Below are 18126 nucleotides of genomic sequence, written 5' to 3'. Positions count from 1 at the left end.
TTGATCATGGTATCCTTCTGGACCATTTTTGAGGATTTGGAATGTTTTGCCATGATTCTGAAGAGGTGAGAGAAAGTGGAGAATAGCTCTTTTTTCTCCATTTCTTTTTTACAAAAAATCCCTGGGAGAGATCATTCCTGGGCACAGAGTTCAGTATTATCAATATGCCAATGATACCCAGCTATATAGCTAATCCCTGGAACAAATAGGCAATGCAGGAGAAGTGCTAACCTAGTGCCTGGAGGCTCTCAGGATCTGAATGGGGAGGAACAAATTCTGAACTGAGTCCCTTCAAGATGGAATGGTTTTGGGTTCATTAGCCTAATAATTACAGGAAAATACTATCTTTGACTTTGAACAGAGTTATACTCTCCCATTCAGAGGTTGTCTATAATCTAGGGTCCTCCTAGACTCACACTGTGTAAAGAACTCATGACTTGAAGGCATAAACTGGGGCAGAGATAAAGTGCTATTATTCAAGATATTAATCTTGCTATGTTAAGAGAAGGAAAGCATTTCAACCTCTTACTGAAGAAGTGGAATATGGTACCAAAGGGGGTTTTCTTTCAAAGTAATTACAATATATTTAAACCACAAGGAACAGAGACTATTTCAACTCTTTATAAGATGGACACAGTCCTAACAAATTTAAGGGATACTCCCTGAAGACTTACCTTGGTCATGATCACCTTGGATGTTTAGAAGACTGGTGTAACTCTCCAAGAATATAGAAAGGACATTTTTGTAGTACATTCAGTATTATGGAATAAGTATTCAACATTAGTAAGGAGATAAGTGAGAAAAAAAATAAAGAGTATGGCTATGAATTTTATAGAAGCTAATATAGGGATATAATTGGCTGGAAAGCGGGGAAATTGAACTCAAATAGTACTCCCTCATACCAGAACAAATAGACCATTTATTTAATCAACTGACATTTATGCACATACTGTCTTAGAAGGTTTGGAGCCAGATGGGTTGAGGAAATGGGGTAAGGACGGGTAGGGGAGGATAGGCTGAATAAAAAAAATCAGAAAATAATTCTCAAGCTTCTAGTAATTTAATTATAAATTTCTTTGGTTGTATAGTGAATATAATTTTACCAATGATGACTGTATTCTTTCTTTCTTTCTTTCTTTCTTTCTTTCTTTCTTTCTTTCTTTCTTTCTTTCTTCCTTCCTTCCTTCCTTCCTTCCTTCCTTCCTTCCTTCCTTCCGATATGTATGGCCACCACCTTAAACAGCTCACAACAGCAGTAAAACCAGTAACTATAAAACAACCTCTGGGGGAGATGGGCAGCATATAGATTTAATAAATAAATAAGCATAAAACAGTAAAACAGTAAAATGATCAAACAAAAGCCCTGAGCCTTAATTATCCCCTTAGGATGCCCCACAGAATTACCCTCATCCCATTCCTTCTATTCCATTCTATCCTATCCACGCACCTTGGTAATTAATCAAGAGGTGTGTCAATGTTATTTAAAGCTAATCAAAGTGGGAAAAAATCTGAGAGAAGGGAAGGGAGGCATAGCTTTATTAAAGGGAAGTTAAAAATACAACTATACCCTTGGCTTCTGTAAATGCACCAAATTGGAACTAAATTGGATTCATACAGAAAGTCATGAAAGGTTTGAGTAAATCTGGTTAGGAAAATTTGATTCTACAGGGTGATTTAAACACTGATGCAGGTATACCTGGGGACAAAACCAATTTTTATAAAAATAAAAAGCCACTTTTACTATCTGAACTGCAAACATCAATGCAAGCATTTGGGATCATTGATATTTGGGGAATTATGATTCCTTTAATAAAAAGATTCAGATATTATTCCTGAAGAAATCAGTCTCATTTTCAAAACATTTTTGAACTGACTGCAGCAAGCAGAAATTGCACAAATACATATTTCAGATCATGCTGCAGTAATTTTTGGGTTTCACTTAAGGGAAAGCATTCCATTTAGCAATTTTGGCATTTTAGTTCTAGATTGCTTTATGATCCATAAGCGAAATGACACTTAGCTCAGGTTTTGACTTTTTTGAAAAATGAAAATGGTATGGGGCAAACATAATTAACAACAAGGTGGGATGCTATGAAGACAGTGATAAGAAATTAGTATATAAGCCAAATGAGCAGGACCAGTCTACACAGGTGACAAATGCCCTATATTCAGAAATTATTAATTTATGGGTAAACTACAGTAGAGCAGGATCACTAAGTATATATAAGTGAAAAGAAAAGGGCTCTATATTTTAGAAAACAACAACATTTCAACAACTTTTATTTTTAAAGGAAAAATATTATGAATTTAATAATAAAAATTAATGTGTGTTGGCTAATAAATTTAAAACAATGAAAGCAAGATTTATAAAAGGAATAAAATATACTAAGGTCATATCATTAGACAAATTCACTCAAACCTTTCATGACTTTCTGTATGCATCCAATTTAGTTCCAATTTGGTGCATATATAGAAGCCAAGGGTATAGTTGTATTTTTTAACTTCCCTTTAATAAAGCTAAGTCTTCCTTCCCTGTCTCTCAGATTTTTTTCCCACTTAGATTAGCTTTAAATAACATTGCCACACCTCTTGATTAATTACCAAGGTGCTTGGATAGGATAGAATGGATATGACCTCATTACTATTAATAAAGAGTTTGCTGAATTTTTCAAAGGATTATTCATTTCTATAAATACAATAATTAACAACTATTTTGATAAATTGAATCTTCTTCTGAGTATAGGCTGGGTGCATACATTGAATTGGACTACAATGTGGTGTATGTGTGTTTTGGCTTCAAGTCAAAGCAAGTCAAAGAAGAAACTATGGCTTGTTTTAGAATAATAATTATAAAACATTCTAGGTAATCATGGCATCCAAATGAGATGAATCCACGTCTGGTAAATTGGGAAGATAAGTACTATGGAGCAAACTGGTCATTTAAATTGTAGCACAATTGGATCATAAAATTATGCCACAAATTATGCTACAGATTATATATACATCGAAATCTTAGCCTATGTTTTAATAATATAACAACATTTTGTTGAAATAAGAGATACTACAGTATAAGGCAAATTGGTTATCACATAGTCTGACTTTTAAAAACCTGAAAATGTGCGATCATATTTTTGCAGAAGTATTTTTGGAAAGTCTTCTCAGCTATTAAATATGCTGCATGTTCTTGATTTAGGATCTTATAATAATCACAAATTATTTCAGACTTTATTTCCTTTTGCATTCACATAAATGTCCCAGACAAATAGAAAATGAACACTCATTCCTAAATTCCATTTCACAGTTTAAAAATACCTGATTAAACATTGTTCACAGAATGTTCATTCTTTAGCCGTAATCATTGATGAAAGCAGAGTTTTTCTATCCAGGGAAATAAAAATCTGTAGCACGAGCTGTATGTATGAAGATCAGGAACTGTAATACATCTGCTGCTTGACTAAAGAATAAATAATATAAATAGATTTAAAGATTATTTATTTATTTATTCAATTTGTATGGCCGCCCATCTCAACAAGTGACTCTGGGCAGTGAACAAAATGAAAATAAAGTAAAAAACAATTTCAATAATATAAACATTAAAATACATAGCAGCCAAGAAAATATCATATCCTATAATCACTAATACAACCAGGAAACGGGTTCTTGAGCACACTTGGGAGCCCAGCCCAGGCCCAGAGCCAGAGCCAGGTCTTTAGGGCCTTACAAAGGCCAGCAGGGTGGGGGCCATCCTGGGAGGCAGAATGTTCCAGAGGTTCAGCACTACGGCAGAAAAGGTACATCTTCTAGGCCCCACCAGCTGGCATTCCTTAGCCAACAGGTCCCGAAGCAGGCTTATCCTGCCTGACCAGATCAGATGGGTAGAACCAACTGGGGAGAGACGGTCCCTCAAGTACATGTCTCTGTATGACATGTTAAACCACAAAAGATAATTAATACGCTACAAAGGCTAAGGAAAAATCAAACTAATTTATGTCTTAGCATGTTATATTATGCCATAATATGATGTGTTTATTTTGTTTTAGCATTTACTGTATGTGAACTCAGCTGTTGTTGCTTGTTCTATGATTTACTGTAGTGTATCATGCAATCACTGTCTGTATCACATGGATACTACCCATGCCTCTGTTTGGGCTGATGGTTATAGAAAGAGGAAATAGCGATAAGAAATTGATGTTTCAATGTGATTAAAAAAAACCAAACTCATGCATGTTACCAGTGGAATAGGAAATGTGAAAGAAGAGAGGTAACTTTAATTATACCATAAAGTGCTATAAATATATTCCTTTTTTTTTTTTTAATCCGCACTCAGTCATTACCAACTCTGTGGTGACTGCCTGGACGAGTCCTTGCAGTTTTCAAGGCAAGGTGTTTCGGAAGTGGTTTGCCAGTGCCTCCTTCCTAGAGCAGAGCCCAGCTGGTGAGCGTAGGAGGCGGGGTTTCCATTGCTTCACGCCTTTTTCGGGCATGCGCGGCTTCTGCGCTACTGGCAATTGCTCCCGACTCCTTTTGCAAGGCGCCGCCAGCATTTTTCCTCTCACCAGAGTGAGAGTACCCATTTATCTACTCATGTAAGTTTTCGATCTGCTGGGTTGACAGGAGCTGGGGAGGAAACAGGAGCTCACTCTGCTGCGCGAAAGCTGGGCTCGAACCGCTGAAGTGTCGACCATTTCTGGCCGGCAACTTTCAGCATCATTAAGCCGCTGCGTCACCGCGTCCCCTCTTAAATATATCCTATTGCATTATAAAAATACATAGCTACTAAAGGATCCTAAAGTGAAATTGACTTTCATATTTAATATAAAAGATGATAATATTATGACTTTAAAAGGGAACAGAACTCTTAGTCAGGAGTTTGATAGGCAAAATCTCTACTATTCTGTGCAAAAATACTATATGAAGACTATCTTTCTGCTATAACCTCCAGGAATGCTGATTTGACAGTTGTGTATGTTTGGATTTTTCCAATTTCATTTAACTTTCTATTTCCAAGCCCTTAATATACAGAGCCCTTACTATACCCCATTCAAGGTACAGGGATGTTGGGATTCAGCCTTGTATTCTTGGCCACATGGATAAAAAATTAAATATTCTACTGCTTTCACTGAAAAATGTGTATAAAAGGAACGTTATTTTATTATTTACAGAAATTAGGACAAGGTAGTGGACAAGTGATAAAAAAAATTCTTTCACAAATTTGAAGTACACATTGTACTTCCATTTAAAAATTATAAGCAGAGTTTTGTGTAGAGTTGTATGCAGGCTACATCATACTACAGTACATAAGTGGACAGTACACATGAAAATATCAAACACAATTTCATTTCTGACTTCCCACATCTATTCAATTTTGAAACTTTTAAAAATATCTTAATATGTGTACTTAATTTTTTTTAAAAAAATAAAGGATATCCATTTCATACACGATTGCTCAAGTATCTTTTAATATTTGTATGACAAACCCATATTTTCTGATAGGGCAAAACAGTCTCCCTAAGTTATCTAACTGCATTGAAGTAAAGGGCCTGAATAAACTTGAATTCACATTTCCCAGAAAAGTCTTTCATGTTAATGACACAACTTGTACACAATAAACAATATCTTTATAATTCAACTAAGAATCATTAGGAAGGTGGGTTTAGCTCCTAGATAATTTATCATTTGGCCAGGATATTAGAGATTGACTGGGCAAAGAGAAGGTAGTGTTTCAATTATCCTCCACATTCTATAAAATTGGAAATAGTGCTCAAGAAAAGGAAAGAAGCTTTGCTTAACACCATCCAGTCAGAAGATCCAGATGATCTAGCTCCATTTATCCTCTCTTCAGCGAATTCTGAATATATGCTGAAACGGAAGACCTTATTCAGGCAGGTAATAAATAATTAATTCAACTAGGTTAACTATTCTGTTCAAAATTCTATATGTGCTGCTGTTGCCTTCTTTTTTCTTATATTTCCCTTTTCTCAATAAAGTCCTTTTGATATCTAGAGATTTGGATTCATTGGTTTAATAATGGAACTTCTCATTAAGGCTTTCCATCCAGGAGAAAGAGCTCCAAGTTTGACAGCTGGCCTATTCTCAGATTTCATTTATGGAAGTTTCTGTTTTTCAGATTTTTCAGGGTTTCTGGATTGAGGATAATATTTTGCTAACTTCACGTGAGTTTTCTAGATAAGGTCACTTACTACACTATACTTCAGATTTTACACAACTTGTTATCCATGAACAATGCTTAATTGAACTAAATTGTTTTGATTCAACCAACACAATGAGTCACAAACTAAGCACACTTAACCACAAATTAATCACATTTTAGTCCATCATATTGCATAAGCCTCTTTAGTCACTTTATTTAATTATAATTCCTTTTCCCTGGGGAATCTCCAGTCATAATTCTCCCAGGGGACCTGCAGCCCCCATGCTGGATCCCATTTCCTAGTCAACAGACCTGCAGAGGCCCAGGCTTTCAGTTGCTGCTTTTGAACTCCAGGTCAGTCTGTAATAAGGCCTCCCTCATTTGTGACTTGATCGCAGATGATAGGGCTGACCTGGCGTGGATTACTGAAACCTGATTGGGCTTAAAGGGGGATGAATCTCTCTCAGAGATTTGACTTGCCAGGTTGCAGTATAACATCAACCAAGACTCCAGGGCAGGGTTGTGATAATTATCTGAGAGTGTGATGGAATGTATCTACGAGGAGGAGAGTGATGTGGGAATCAAGGCTATCAGGAAGGAGGGGCAACATTCCAGAGGGGAAAGGAGGCAAAAGACCTTCAGGATGAGCTAATAAGACAGGGAACCCCAAATACACTGGATGAGCTTTATCAGCATTGTGAGATAATTGATGCCCAGCTGGAGGAATTAAAACAGAGTCGGGGTGTCAAAAACAGAAGTGCCTACGAGTCTCCCCTCACAGCTTTCCATCCTCTCCCTACAGTAACTTCAGATCCGGGGGGGGGGGGGGGCAATGCAAACTGGAGCTGCCAAGAGATCAGTCTCCACAGAGGAGAGACAGAGATGAAGAGACCTAAGCCTTTGTTTTTACTGTGGAGTCCCAGGGCATATAGTAAGGGCATGTCCAGCAAGGAATTGAACAGCAGGGGCTAGATATCCAGAGCAAACCTCCATTAAACACACAGCTTCAACCACAGCAACAAACCAGGGAAACTTCACCAGCCCCTCTCAACAGAGCTCACAAGAGGGGCCATCAAGCAAATAAGGAAAGCTCATTCTGAAGAGAACAGGCAAGCATTTTTTCTTACCCCTATTACAATAACCCTAGATTCTGGTTGCAAGATAGAGCTGGAAGCTCTGATCGATTCAGGGGCTACCACAAACTTCATAGATATTCAGGCAGTACAGAGATGGCAATTGCCTGTGGTAGACCTAAAGAAACCCATGGAGGTAGAACTATAGATGCGGGTCATCTATTTGAAGGCGGGTCCCGTAGTGCGGTCAACTACTCCACTGAGGTTCACTATCAACGGTCATACAGAGTTGTTGCCTCTTTACGTAACAGCCTCCTTGCAGGTATCCATAGCATTAGGCACCTCATGGCTGAGACTTCACAACCCTACAATAGATTGGAAACAGGGACTCTCTCCTTCTCCTCCCAGATTGTTAACACCACAAGGCACAAATGGCCAGTCTCTCCACTCCCAAAGCAAACATCCAGGCAGGGGAAGGGGATCTGCCCACCAAATAAGCTGATCTTGCAGATGTTTTTGGGGAGGAGCAGGCTACTGCACTGCCCCCCCCATCAAGACTGTGATTGCACTATTGACCTGAAACCGGGGGCAAAGAACCTTGCCAGGCGGCAATACCCTATGTCGGCCAAGGAGTTAGCTATTCTGAAAGAATACTTGAATGTAAACCTTAAGAAGGGATTTATTAGACCATCGAGGTCACCATTTTTTGTTCCAAAGAAGCCAGACCCATAGATGACTTCAGTGAAGATGTCAAGCAAGGGAGCTCCCATGCGCATCATCCATGATTATGAGGAGCTAGATAAGGTCACAATATGAGATCATTATCCACTGCCGTTGATATCTGATCTTTTGGATCAGCTGCAGAAAGCACATGTCTTTACAAAGTTAGATGTCAGGAATGCTTACAACCTCATACGTGTTAAGGAGGGGCATGAATACCTGACTGCCTTTGATACAAGGTCTGGGAAGTTTGAGTATACAGTAATGCCATTTGCACTTGCTAATTGTCTGGCGGTGTTTTCCAGATTCATGAATCATATTTTTTCTGACATAACTGATTCTTATGTAGTGATTTATCTGGATGACATTTTAATCTATTCTGAGGATGAAGAGTCTCATACTACGCACATTAGAAATGTCCATAGGCTGAGGGAGAATAAGCTTTTTGCCAAATTGTTAAGGTGTGCATTTGATTTACGTCAGTTAGACTATTTGGGGTTCAGGATTTCAACAGAGGGGCTGCAAATGGACCCAGCTAAAGTGCAAGCGGTGTTGTCATAGCACTCCCCCTGTAATGTGAAAGACATGCAGCGCTTCCTGGGGTTTGTTAACTTCTATGGAAAGTTCATTCCTAATTTTGCTGACAGGGTTAAGCCTCTCTCACAACTCTTAAAGAAAGGAAGGAAATTTGCTTGGACAGCACAGGAGCAATTGGCATTTCAGAAGTTAAAACAGCTCTTTGCCTCTCAGCCCCTCCTCCATCACTCTGATCCCTTGCGGCAGTTTGTCCTCCAGACTGATGCTTCAGACGCTGAGGTCGGAGCAGTACTTCTACAGGCCAAGAAAGGAGAGGGAGGGGAATTGCTTCCATGTGCCTTCTTCTCTTGCGTGCTGTCACCTACAGAGAAAAACTGTGACATATTTAATAAGGAGTTGCTAGCAGTCAAGGCAGCTTTCCAGGAATGGAGGCAACGGCTGGAGGGGGCAAAATTCCCCATACAAGTTTGCACAGACCACAAGAACTTGCAGCTAATGCAGAATACACAGTCACTCACCTCGCAACAGATAAGATGGAGCCAATTTTTCTCCGTTTTGACCTCTACATAACATATGTGCCTGGTTCCCAAAACCTGCTACCAGATGCACTCTCCCATAAACCAGAATATTTAACAGCTCAACAACCACCCACATGCGTTGCAATCTTGCAACCCCACAACTTTAGGCACCACTGCAAGGATTAGAGGCCTGAGAAGTTGGGGGTGGGTTGACAGGTCGAAGACCTCTTTGCACGGATAAAGACACAGCAGCTGCAGGACCCATATGTGAGAGCCTGAATGGATGACCTCCAGGGGACACAAGGTACTATTTCCCCTTTTTCAGCGGAAGGGGGGCAACTTTGGCATAAGGGTCCACTATATGTTCCCCTACCTTTGCGGGAGGAGGTGTTGCAACTTTGCCACAACAATGAGACAGCTGGCCATGGGGGAGTTTTTAAGACACTCCACAGGACTCTAAGAGAGTACTGGTGGCCAAATATGGCTGCAGGCATTAAAGACTATGTTGCATCATGCCACGTGTGCAGATGAGCTAAACCAGTTTATAGGAAGCCAGCTGGACTCTTGTAGCCATTAGACATCCCCCCTCAGCCCTGGGATACGGTGTCAATGGACTTCATCACTGATCTACTTCCAGTACGAGGATATACATCAATGCTAGTAGTAGTAGTAGGCCTATTTACAAAAATGCTCATTTTATACCGTGCAAAGGGTTACCTATAGCACAGACCGCAGCACAGCTCTTTTTAGACCATGTATTTAGGTACAGAGGAATGGTTATAATAATAGCCACATTATACAGACAGAGGAAGTCAGTTCTCTTCCAAGTTCTGGAGGGCCCTTTTCCAGTTACCGAAGGTGCAGATTCACTTGTCTTCTGCCCACCACCCTTCCACAAATGGTGAAGTAGAGAAGACTAACCAGGTATTGCAGGAGTATTTAATGTGTTGCAGCACATACAACCAAAACAACTGGACTGCACTCCTCCCCTTAGCAGAATTCACATATAATAATTTGGTGCACTCATCGACTGGAATGTCACAATTTCAAGCATTGTATGGAGTACACCCACAAGTTTTGCCAACAACCATACAGCAGGGAGCTATACCAAGCATAGTGAGATTTCTCAGACAGCAACAGGCAGCTCAGGAGCTATTGAAAGAGCATCTACTGAAGGCGAAGGCAGCATACAAGAAAGCAGCAGATGCATGCAGGCAGAAGGGGCCAGTGATTTCAGAAGGAGACAAGGTATGGCTTTCTACTAGATTCTTAACTTCCAATAGGCCATCTAGGAAATTGGACTCTAAATCTGAGGGGCCTTTCACTCTCATTCAGCAAGTGAACCCAGTGGCCTTCCGTTTGCAACTACCGGCTTCAATGAAAGTCCATCCTGTCTTTCATTGTGCCTTGCTAGTCAAGGAAGCACCCTCAAGCGCCTTGAGATCCCAGGATCCACCGCCCCACCAGTCATAGTTGAAGGGGAAGAGGAGTATGAGATGGAAGCAATCTTGGACTCATGAAGAAGACGGAAGGGAGTTCAATATTTAATTCATTGGAAGGGGTACCCAGAGGCAGAGCATTTGTGGGAAAATGCAAGGAATGTACATGCTTTCTGTATTGGTACGCCACTTTCATCAGCATTTCTTCCTGGATCGGGATGCCCTTTGAACGGTCACTCATGCCCTTGTTATCTCCCATATAGACTACCACAATGCACACTACATGGGGCTACCCTTTAAGAATATCTGGAAGCTTCAGCTGGTCCAGAATGCAACTGCGTGAGCTATTTTTGGGGTCCAAAAAAGGACCCATATAACACCTTTGCTCTGTGAGCTGCATTGGGTACCAGTTTGCTTCCGGGTCCAATTCAAGGTGTTGGTTATCACCTTTAAAGCCCTACATGGCCTGGGGCCAGGCTACCTGAGGGACCGCCTCGCCCCCACAATTTCAACCCGTCCCACCCGATCTCACAGAGAGGGCATGCTCCGGACCCCCTTGCCAAAAGAACTCCGACTAGCGGGGTCCAGAAGGCGAGCCTTCTCTGCTGTAGCCCCCGCCCTTTGGAACATCTTGCCCCCGGAGGTGAGACAGGCCCCCTCACTCCCAGCCTTTCGGAGGGATTTGAAGACCTGGCTCTGCCATCTGGCCTGGGCAGGGAGGGAGGTTGTCAGAAATGGGGTTGGCTAGCCCCCTAGAGGCCTAGTGTGGCTTCCATTGGCCTCTTGGATTTTTCCTTTTGTTTCCATTTGTGTAGATGTGTTTGTCTTTTTATAAATTTTAATTATGTATTTATTTGTTTTAATTTGATGTAAACCACCCAGAGTCCCCCATTGTGGGGAGATAGGCAGGGATAAGTCTATGTATAAATAAAAAAATAAATTTCCTTAACAAGCCAAGGCCTCACAACTACCTGAATCTCCTCATGCTCAAGATCAAGCAGAGGAGGTCGTGAGTGAACAGGTGGAAAGTTTGGTAGGGGCCCTGGGGCAGGAAAGTGCTGAGAGAGAAATTGCTTGGCCTTCGACTTCCAGGGTCCATTTCCCAAGGGGGAGAGGGCTGATTTTCCTAACTCTGTAGCTGTTTTGCAGGAGGAGCCGCCTGATGTGGAGGAGTTGTCAAGGAACTCAGAGGGAAGCACCACACCTGTGCTTTCATCTCTACCACCACTGCCCAGTTCCCCTAAGAACTCAGAGGGGGAGTCTGACTTTGAAGGGTGGGGGTGATGTGATGGAATGTATGTACAAGGAGGAGGGGGATGTGGGAGAGCAAGGCTATCCAGAAGGAGGGGCAGCATTCCAGCAGGGGAAAGGAGGCAAAAGATAGCACAGTCCGCAGGGGGAGCATGAGAAGAGTAAGAGATTCAGGATAGCCACTCCCTAAAATCTCACAAGGTATATCCACTAGTTGCTGTAGGATAGATTTAGTTTGGCAAGATTCTGTCTATAAGGTGTAAGCAAACAAAGGAACTGTACTCGACTGGACTGTTTCATCATTGTTCTTGGGCTGGGCCTGACAGAGAGTCTCTGGAAGTATTAAGAGGCGATGCTCTGCAGATTGCTGGGTGCAAGACCCTGTTTGTTAAGTTGTCTCCAGGGACTAGTTGGGACTGTTTTAAGTAGGGAGAGGCAGTCCTGCAACTAACCTGATCCTCTGCCACGTAAGGCTTTAAAGGTGATAACCAGCACCTTGAATTGTACCCAGAAAGCAAATGGAAGCCAGTGCAGCTCATGCAGCAGTGGTGCCACTTGGGTGAACCATGGGGCACCTAAAATTGTGTGTGCTGCTGCGTTCTGGACTGGTTGCAGCTTCTGGATGGTCTTCAAGGGCACCCCCATCTAGAGTGCATTGCAGTAATTCAAACAAGGGGATAACTAAGGCACGGATGACTGTGAGCAAGGCCTCCCAGTCCAGGAATGGGTGCAACTGGCACACAAGACAGATTTGTGCAAAGCCCCCCTGGCCATAGCTGTCACCTGCTCTTCCAGCAGGAGCTGTGAGTCCAAGAGGACCCCTAAATTGTGTACCAGAACTGTATGGGAGAGTGTTATCCCATCCACAGTCAGAGATGTCAACACTCCTGAGCCGGGGGTTGGGGTGGGCAAAAACCCACAACTACTCTATCTTCCTAGGGTTGAGGCATAGCCCATTTCTCCCCATCCAGGCCCTTACAGCTTCCAGGCACCAGATCTTTTGGAAAACTTTTCATGTATTCACAAGAAATTTCAGGGCAAAACTCTGTGATCCTTGCTTTAGTGGTGCATCTAAAAAGATACTATCCCAAGCATTCACTTTGGATACTTGCTATTAATAGGTTGTCCTAATCTTACAGTAGGGGAAACTCTATCCAGAAAGGGAAAGGACCAACTACTAGGTATGGATGATAATAGGATGAAAGAGATTATAGAAACAGTGGACTATTCTTCTCCTTCTTTTCCTTCTCCTCCTCCCCTCCTAAACAACCACAGCTCTCATTATTTGAATATTTGAGAACAGATTGGCTAGAGCTCTATAGAAAAACAGCAGGAGTATAAGTTCTAGTATTCTGATTCTGTCCTTGTTTTTCATTAAGCCAAACTAATAACCGTACAGAATATTAAAGGTATAGTGCTACAGCTTACTCAAATTTGTCTTGTTTTCTTTCAGTTTGCATGGCACATTCCAAAAACTCTCTCCTTGTACTTCCATAATGCAGTCTTGCTGTTCCCCAGAGACCTTTACCCGTATAAATATATTGCAAATCATACTTTCTTCTACCACATCCACACACCTTATACATTGCTTTTGTTCTTAAAATTCTCACTTCTCTCTTTCTGCGGGTTTCATCAACTCCATGAAACCATGATTTTCCCAGACTTCTCCTTCCTCAGAACTTATTCACTCTTCTATCACATATTTATTTTGCAATTTGATCCTCATTTATTCTTTTCATCTGACCAAGCTATTTTCATATATTTCCTTTTTACTAGTCACTTTTGTATTCAATCAACACCCATTCATTCTTGAGCCTATCTCATCTTACTTTACCCAAAACACTAGTTAAATAACCTATCCTCACTGTGTTCAACCTACTTTTATGTTTCCCCTGACATCCTCAACTCTCATTACCCTCCTGTCTTTTCTGTTTTCCAAAATCATATACAGATGAGCAAAGTACCACCAGAAATATTGTAATATAAAAGCCTAATAAGATGAATCCATATACATTAGATTTATTGATTGTCTTCTTTAGCTCTAAAATTAGAATCCCATTGTGAAAATAATTAGTTATTTTACATTATTCCTGACAGATCATTTAACAAAAAGCTCTGATTGAACATTGAATGGCATGTAGCACCATATAAAATATTAATAATAGCCTGTCAATTGATAAAAGAATTTAAATTAAGTACTCTGCTTCTAACATTTTCAGCAATTGATCAAATAAAAGAAATGTTACTTTACCTCAACAGTTAATTGTTTTACAGAAAAATATTGCTTGGAAAATTTAACAAATAACAAATTAATTAACAAAGCCTTAAACTGAGAGACAAATACACAGCCCTAGCATTTGGACTGATAATCATTTTTGCAAGAACAAATTAGCCTATTAGCACATATTAAGGCTGTGGCGTATAGCAGGTAAGGCATTGAGCCCACACTCTGAATGACTTACAGCCTCTTTCTATCTCTCATCTTAAGCCGCTGCATACAGAATTATTTATGGTTTCAGAGTATTTTATTTCTGTATATGTCTATGCTTCTTTAGATTAGTTAAGATACTTTTTTGTTTGTTTTTAACACACTTGTGTTCAACATACTTGTGTTAAAAACAAGGTGTGGGGGGGGAGGGTTACTGAATTTATGTTGTCAAATTTGAAGAGATTTGGGGCCACCAAAAAGAAAGGGTAAACTTGGGAGCTAAATCTGCTTCCCTTAATTAATGCAAAAATAAACATGTTAATTTTTAGCTTACATTTTCAATTTCTACTCAGAACCAAGATTAAAAATAAACTAATTTCTATTAGGTCATTTTAATACCCAAATTATATTCCATGGAAACTTCAGTGAGTAAAATGTATACATTGACTGGTTGCGATACACCAATGAGTTTCTACAAATTTTAAAGATGCATAATTTAAGCTGTAAAGATAAATGGTATTGCTAAAATAACAGCTTGGAAGGGTGGTATTTCTCTACAAGTTTTATCTATTGTCTGTAAGTGTATATAAAGAATTGTTCACTCTGCAAAGGAAAATACTAATGAAAGTGGGTGAAATTTGACATTGCAAAGGACCATTTGCATGATTAGACTTTCCTGACCTCTTCTGCCAAGCTGCATCCAACCAGAATATGGTCTGCTGTTGAATTCAATTAACAGGAAGCTCTAGGGAGAAAAGGAATTGATTTTTGCTGACCAAAGCTGATCTGCTGACATTAATTGGATATAATCCAATTAAAATTAATAATAAATTAATCATAATAAAATTAAAAAATAATTAATTAAATTAATTATTAAATTTAAAATAATTAATAATAAATTAATTATAATAAAATTTAAAAAACTAATTCAAAAAGTGAATAATAATAATAATCTAAAATCAACACATTATAAAATTCATCACTGTTGTTCATGCATGTTATGGGTCCAAAAAGGTTTATACTTATACTGATTTTTCAAACTAAAAAAAAATTAAATATCTATATGTGAAGCTAGAACAAAATTACACAAAGTTAGTTTTAGAAGAAACCTTTAGAAAATAAGTCAGCAGCAGCTTATTGATCTTATGGTGAGTTGAAACTGTTTCAGTTGAATACTGTTTCTCATCAATAACAAAAACAGTATTAAATATACTTTCAGAACTTTGGGGAATAGGTGGCTTTTACTTTTTAAAGAACTTTTCTATTATTTTAGAAAATTTAGGCTACAATCTTATAAACACTTTTCTGAGAGCAGATTCAGAATAATTTGTTAAAATAGGGGTGGTGGGAGAATAGAAGTTGCAGAATAGAAAGAAGGCTATCTTAATAACGAGTACTTGAAATGTAAACATGTCCATCCTACTCCTCCAGATACAGCAAACGAGTAAGACTTTAAAAGAAAGTTAGAAATTCCTTTTAGAGTGAATGCAAACTGGAAAAAAAAAATTAGAGCTCAGGATAAAAAATTAAAGGAGGATGTGGATTACTGGTTCCTTCAGAGGAAAGGGTCTGGTATATAAGATGAAAATGGAACATGATATTTAATACTACTTTCTTAATGCTGTATCCAACTGAAGTTAATCTTGTGAAAGGAAACATATAAAGCACTTCCACTGAAATAAATACAGTAAGGCTCCAGGGCATTTGCCTTTAGCTCTGTGTTATCCATGTCCAGTCAATAACAGCTTATCACAGACATAACAGTGCATTAGGTAAGCAAGCCACTGCTAATCAGTTAGTTTGACTTCAGCTCCCCTCATCAACAGCCAGCATGGCCAATGAAAGAAGATTGTGAATGTTGTTGGAACCCAAAACATCTGGACATATCTCCATCCCAAACCTTAAAATAAGCTTATCACTTTTTTTTTTTTTTTTTAGGATACTTCCAGTAAAAGATTCTTATGTCCCCTCTTTTAAGGGTTGCCATCTGATGGGACGTAGGAGGCATGAGTTTTTGGTAGGTGCCCCTGCCCTCTGCAACAATCTTCCGCCCCCTCCGACCCTGCTGGCCTTTACAAAGGTGGTTAAGACTGGCTCTTTGCCCAAACATTTGGGTCTGGATGAGTGGAATCCCCTATTAGTAGTTTAATCAATCTCTTCAGTTTACCATTTTGCACATTTCCACGTTTGAGATATTTTAATGATGTATGATTTTCCTTTTTTTTTTCTTCTTCTTCCTCTGTTCTTTATTTTGTTGCTGGGCAGCCATATAAATGCTGGTAATAAATAAGTAAGATAAATTCTGTGATGTTATGGGGTAATTGGACATCTCATTCCAACTTGCTGCCCTCTGTATTTTCCCTTTTCTTTTTCTACCCTTTTTTATATATATCATTTTTATTAAAGAAGTTTTCAACAGAATAAAAACAATACAAATTTTTAATTGAAGATAATAGGGAAAAGTAGTAAGAAAGTGAAAAAGAAATAAAGAAAAATAGAAAAGAAAGAAAAAGAAAATGTAATAAAAAGTGGCTTCTGATCTTAACACTTATAAGTACATTTATATTTTACCCTCTAAAGTTATATCCTATTTCCTCCTTTCCATAATATACCCTTTCTAATCATCAAATCCATAAATTACCAGTTCATTTTTTTCTTTTTCCAGCAAAAAATCCATAAGGGGTTTCCAGTCACTAATAAATATAGTAGTTGATCTTTCTCTAAGTTAATTTTGCCATCTCTGCTAGTTCTGTCATCTTCACCAACCATTCCTCCATTGTGGGTATGTCAGAGTCTTTCCATTTTTGCACATTTAGTAGTCTCCCAGCAGTGATCATATATAAAAATAATTTTCGTGGCTCTTTTTGTATCTGTCCCATTTCTTTCTCTTTCCAAGCACATTAACATCTGCTTACTTGCCATCCTTCACTGTTATTGCAAGGCATACTTTTTCTGATACAAGATGAAATATACAAAATCTCCCTAACTGGTAACCCTTGACAATCATAGGTATCCTCCATGGCTGCTCTATTAGTGTATAAACCTGATGAATCATGTATCTGGAGTGGATCATTAAGGCAATTAAATCAAACCCACTTCTCAGTTGCAAGAATCCAGATTAAAGCATCCCAGACAGACTGACCAGTCTGTAGATCCTCCTTTTTCCTCCTTTTTGAAAACAGAGAATATTTGCCCTCCTGCAATCATCTGGCACTTCACCACATCCCCAGATTATTCTGCAGCCACTCACCAGGGAGGCATTAAGTGTTGTTTTTTGGCATCAGAAGGATTAAGCTATAATTCTACTATTCCTTCTAGTTCTGCTAGATGATAAAATGGATGATAGCGTCTGCAGGGTGTGTGCAGATGTCTTCATGTGCGACATACATTAAAAACAGGCAGAACTTTGATCACACTCTTGTGCTGCCATGTTGACTTTTTTTTATCATACCCTGTTGACACTCCAGATAGATGGGGGAGAGAGAGAGAGAGATAATTTTTTTGCCTAAGTATCTTATGCTACAATGATAGGGTTCATATAGCTCATTGTATCATAATGTGGGTTTTTTTATGATGATTAACTCAATAACTGAGTTCACATATTTCACTATGTTATGCTTTGCTTAACTGTGATTTGTTGAACAGAGCATAATTGGCTGGGCTTACAGAACACACAAACCATAAATCACAATGTACAGACTATAGTGGTGAGGTTCACAGAATTCCTAAAATCACAAGAAAATCATCACATTTTAGCTTAGCTTGATCTGTGTACCCAGCTAATATAAGGCAAAGGTCTTGCACTGGGAAGTTAAACAAAAACAAAAATTCAATAGCTTATTTGCTTGCAGCAATAGGGTTAATGCTTTTTTTCCCTGGGGTTTTTTTTTTTCTGCATATTTTGGGAGGGAAAAAAGAAAATAACATATGGTCTTCATCATTTTCTTTCCTCTAGTGTATTAGACAAACCAAACATGTCTTATTAGTTTATGGTCCAGTATATTGTGGT

The sequence above is a fragment of the Python bivittatus genome, unplaced genomic scaffold (genome assembly GCF_059951505.1).
Source record: "Python bivittatus isolate LINGU-HERP-01145 unplaced genomic scaffold, Pbiv_v1 ctg000350_np1212, whole genome shotgun sequence".
NCBI lineage: Eukaryota > Metazoa > Chordata > Lepidosauria > Squamata > Pythonidae > Python > Python bivittatus.
The sequence above is the reverse complement of the archived record's forward strand: the minus strand, read 5'-3'. Positions refer to the sequence as shown.